The following is a 5,944-nucleotide window of genomic DNA, read 5'->3' on the forward strand; positions in this document are numbered from 1 at the left end:
ACATTATTTAATTTAATCATTTATTATTTTTTTTTTATTTATTTTTTATCCTACTTATAAAATTAAAGGTGAGAGATCACATTGTATTCTGTTAAGTGTTAAAAAAACTGAAAAAGATTCATTTTCCTTCTTTCTTTCACCAATTGTAGTCTTATTTTTTCTTGAACTAAGCTTTTATTTTTGGCCTCAAAAAAGCATATAATTGAAAACAGAATCCTACACCTTGCTAAACTTATGGTAAGTTTTTTAAATTTCTGAAGTCTTTTACATTTTTTAACAGTGTTTATTACATGTATTCTTATGAAATTGTGTATTTATATTCTTATTAAACTTTAAGTTTTATTGTTCATAGCGACGAACAAAGGACAGAGCATAGTTCTAAGAAATTATGTTTTGCTTTTTTTATTAGATATTTTTCCACAGCTAAATATTTTTTCTTTATTTTTCAGAATAAAAAAAAATGAAATATTTTAATAGTTATATTGAGTTCAGCTATTTCTTTAACTGCAGGTCTTCTTGCAGAAGAAAAAAAGAGTCGGTCAAGGCAAAGAAGCATGGACCCTCAGTAGATATACTTTTTCTTTGAGAAATTATTTTTGGCAAAAGAATGTATTATTTCTTTCAAAAATGGTATAGGTACAGCAGAATGTAATATTTTTTTTATTTGATGAATACCTTTTTGTCTTCATATTTCTATATTTGCACAGGTGTTTTTAATCTTTGAATATTTTGGTATATCTGTTGATGCATAACTAGCAATATAGTTAGTATTTTTTTGATGTTGAAATAAAATTTTAGAGAAGAGAACTAATTGAACAGGTGAGACATAGTGATCTTCAACATTATATTCTGTTGTTGAGTTACTTCCAATAAATTGTTGAAGAGCAGAAAAGTAGATTATGTTATTGAAGAGCTGGAAAAAATTGTTATGATGAATGTGTTTATTTTGTTATTAACTATGCTTTTTTTTGGGACTAATATTTTCAGTCTTAGGCTTTTATGTGGTTTGAATTATTATATAATATTAATTATTTTTTGTTGATATTTAGTCTTTCATGTGTTGATTTAGCTCAAAGTATTGCTTTTGAATTATTTTCTGTTGATTAAAACAATTATCATATTAAACAATCATAGATTTAAAACCATTAACATACTAAAATCCACCATGTCTTCTCTTTTTAATTCCTCTAAAGTTGACCCTTCTTAAGATTTAGAGCTCGTTTGAAAAGTAGTAAAAGTTATTTTTTTTTTTTTTTGGATTATGAAAAGTTTTTGACACCATTTTAAAAAAAGCTTTTAACTTTATTCTGAAAAGTTAATTTGCAGTTTTTTGAAAAAGTAGAAATATATGACTTCTCTACTTCTCGATAAGTCATTCTACCACTTACTTAAAAAAAATTAATTTCAAAACAAAAAATCTACTTTCCTTCTTGACTCTGTGAAAAATACTGAACCCTTCACCACCATTTTCACGGTCTGCTAGAAGCACTGACCTTCCACCATCACTCTCACGCAATGCTCCAAACCTCACCATTTTCACGTAATGATTCATCTGATGGAAGTATTGATCCTCCACCACCATTTTCAGACAATATTGCATTTGAACAACCTACTGCATATATTTTTTCTAAGTATTTTTTTATCATTTTATTACTCTATTTTTTATTATTAAATTTGTATTTAACTGTAATATGAAATTTCAGTTTTAATTTTATTTTTTTCATATGTGATTTTATAGCTTGCTATTATTTTTATAGTTAATTATAGCAAGTTCTTGACCTCAACAAAGGAGAAGAGAGTTCTAATAAGTGTAAAAAAAAAAAAATAAAAAACACCAACAAAATATACATTGACACACATTTTATATTTATTTTTTATTTTCACCTACCATATCATACACCATATTAGTGATTAGGTTATGTAAAATTAACATTTAATATTGGAAAGTATTTGTTATCATCGTTATTTTAATATTTATTCTCTTCTGTAAAAAAATTTATTTTTTGAGTTATTTATCCAAACGTTACAACTTTAAAATAAGTAATTTTATAACTAAAAATCCAAACACAAAATAACTTATTTATAAACTGCTATTAATAAAAATTCTTATGTTTTAAGCTCTTTTTCCAAAAGAACTTATTTAAGTTATTTACTCAAACTGGCCTTAATTGTATACAACTTTTGATGGGATGGGTGTTTATTGGCTTGAACTCTTCCTAATTTCTTGGCTAGCAATGATTATGAATTAATTTTGTGTCAATTTTATCTTTTGGTTACTTTATTTGAAATTTTTTTTTTGTGTTAGTTCATTGGAATTAAGAGGTAACCCTGTTTTATTACCATGTGGTCTGTTAAATTTGAAGTGTCTATTAATGTTTCAAACCAATTTATGAGATTTGGCAATGATATGTAACTATCTTTTTGTTATTCGACTATATCCAAATTCTTTTTGTAAGTTACTATATGTTGTTATTATTAAAAATTATCATACCCTTTTGAACTTATTCAGTTCATAAACGAATGGCTATAGCTTTGATGAAATAATTTGTTTGACAGTTTTTGAATGGTATTCATCATGCCTCGATCCCAAAAAAGCTATATTCAGGTGAGTTTTTATAAATTTTTTTCCTCTATTTTCATTTTAAAAGCTTACATAATTGCTTATATCTCCAATTGGTATTGGTTAAAAATATTCTATTGTGTATTATGCAAGTTGACATGATTTTTGTGTCATTTTTCTGATATAAATGCTTTAAAATTACAAGACTACCTTTGTGAGAAACGAAAAATTTACTGCTTATCCATTTTTAGAAATAGTCTTTATGCCATTATTATTTACTTAGAAGTGTCTTTATTAGAATTGATTATGCTGATTCACTTCATGTTTTGCCTACTTTAGTTGTTTGATCTTTATTCCTATTTTATTTTAGTTATTGTGTTGTTATTGTATTTTTATCATCATTAAAAATTTAATTAACTCTCCATTTAACTTCATAGAAGTTATATAAAATTAGCCACAACACAATCTTTATATTTACCAAACTTGAATGGAAGGTTTTATTTATTTATTTATTTAAGAATTAAGGTAAGAGATATTCTCCATATCTAAGCAATTATGGCATCCAAGCTCATTCAAGCAATTTTAGGTCACGCGTTTTTTTTGTTTTTCTTCTAACTATCGTTTACGCACGGAACGTCTTCTTCTTCTTCACGTTCCTCCAACTCCTCCTCCTCATTCTCTCTTCCTTCTTTTTCGCGTTCCTTCTTCTTTACGTGTTTTTTCTTTTCGTCATTCTTTTGTTGTTGCTGCTGTTATATTTTTTTGTATTTTCTTCCTTCTCTCCCTGGTGAAGAAGTAATAGAAGGTGATGAGGAAGAGTTTTTAATTGTTCAGAACATAAGTGAACCGAACATGTTATTATGGTGAAACAATTATATAATACTAAATGAATGGAACATTATCCATTATATAAATTCAAATTCGAACAGCTTTCTGCATAATGAACTGAACACGTACTCATGGTGAAACAATTGTATAATACTAAATAAACGAAACATAATCCATTATATAAATTCAAATTCAAATAGCTTTTTGCATAATGAACCGAACACAGTACTCATGGTGAAACAATTGTACAGTACTAAGTGAACAAAACATAATTCATTATATAAAATTAAATTCAAAATACCTCTATCTACAATTTAGAGATTATCAATTCAATTCAATTCAAATTCAGAATTTCTGCGCCATTCAATTCAATTTAGCAATTGCATTCCATTCAATTCAATTGAAAAAATAATGTTTGTGTTGTTGGTGATGACGATAACAAATGAGGAGGAGGAGGAGGAGGAGGAGGAGGTATACGTGTATTTGAAAGAAGAAGAAGAAGCGCAGGGGAGAAGAAGAAGAAAAAGCGCGGGGGAGGAGAAGAAGATAAATTGCGTGTAATGACACTCTTTTAATGAGAGTGGTTTTTGTTGGTGTTAGACCTAATTGGATAAAATTTAGATGAAAAAATACTTGGATGTGTAGCATATCCCTTAAGGTAATAGTTTTCTCTCCTAAAAACTTGCATGATCTTGCACATCTCCAATTTTTATATGTAATATTCATTTCACGTGGGACCATTGTGAATGTTTAAGGAATCAGTGATGCTTGATTTTAGTTTTAAAACATGGAAAGAACGTAGTAGGCTTATATATACTTATATGATTCTGTTATGCATGTGTAAATCAATCAATTCTTATGTGTGTAATTTTTCTAGTGAGAGTAAAATGTGATTTTTTTATTTTATTTTCTTTTTTAATGTAGAAAGTAGAGATCTATTTCATATGATTTATAAAAATTAGACTAATTATTGCACCAGATGAAAATGGGGTGAACAAGTATATATGTTGTGATAAAAGTGACGTTCTTTATCTTAATTAACTCATAATTTGAAGGCAAACATTAAAAGAGTTTGCAATTAAATGGTTCCTTTCATTTAAACTCTGATGGAAATAGCTTCCATAAGTATCATAGAATTCCTAATTCTAATAATTTACTTGATAATTTTATTTTTATTTCTTCAATTACAAGAGCAGAAGAAAGATTTAGCTTTTTCCATTTGAGAATAACTATTACATGACTACAATTTAAGTGATAGATTGTTAACTAATATTAGAGCAAGGAATGCCTTTATTTTGACCATAGCAGTTAGTTGTTCACTGGAGTCCCATTTTTCTTCTTCTTCATATTGGTTTATAGTTTTATTGGATTAGTAATTGAAATTGGCCAAACTTATAACGTATATTACTATATGCTTTTTTTTAATATAATCTGAATTCACCAATTTAGTTAGTGTTTGGTTCTAAGTTTAGAGGGAGAAAACATTCAGTCAAGGCAGAAGAAGAAGGGACAATAGTTAGAAGTTGGCTGGTGACTCAAAGGTTAATCCATATTTTTATTTTCATTTTTTCAATTGCAAAAGGAGTAAAAAAAATTTAGCCTTTTCCACTTCAAAATAACTATTGCATGACTATAATTCAAGTGATAGATTGCTGACTAATATAAGAGCAAGCCAGCAGAAATGCCTTTATCTTGATTGTAGCAATTAGTTGAACATGGATCCCCTTTTTTCTTCTTTTTTATATTGATTTATAGCTTTATTGGATCAGTAATTGAAATTGGTCAGAACTTATAATTAATGTATATTACCATCTTCTTTTTTAATATAATCTGAATCACTAATTTAGATTAGCGTTTGGTTCTGAGTTCAACTGCTTCTTCAATTGCAGGTCTTCTTGCAAAAGGCAAAACGGATCGGCGAAAGTGGAGGAAGAAGGGGCGACAGTTGGAAATTGGCTGGTGACTCTTCAAAGGTTAGTCCAAATTAGAATCTCCAATACATGATTATTTTGCGCACCCGTGATTTCAAATTCCAAAACTTTTCTACACCCAACTATTGAAAATTCTATTCTTCTCTCTTTCCTTCTTTAATCAAATTATCTATTTTATCTCTAAATCTTTGTGATTGTTTTAGTGACTGAAAGAGAATCAGAAGCAAAAGAAGAAGAAATAGTCTTGTAGAGAAGAAAAAGTTATTATTGCACTTATTATTCAATGATATTTTTAAGGAAAAGTATAGATAGTTAATGTAATTGGTATACAATATGTATAATGGGTAATTTTTATTTTTAACTCATTGGGCCAAATAAACAACCCATTGTACATATTGTATAGTATTCACCGACTCCCTAGCGTAATTCTTTTATATATTATTAGTTTATTACACAAGGCTACCAAGTACCAACTAACTAAAAGTCTAAAACAAAAACAAAAGAACAAATAGAAGAATATAGGAACTGTGCCAATCATGAGGGGGCGAATTTCCAAGTCAAAGTATAACTCTATCAAGAGAAAACACAAAACACGATTACACGAGACAGTTGACTCCACAAAAGT

The sequence above is a fragment of the Arachis ipaensis genome, chromosome B01, assembly GCF_000816755.2.
Source record: "Arachis ipaensis cultivar K30076 chromosome B01, Araip1.1, whole genome shotgun sequence".
NCBI lineage: Eukaryota > Viridiplantae > Streptophyta > Magnoliopsida > Fabales > Fabaceae > Arachis > Arachis ipaensis.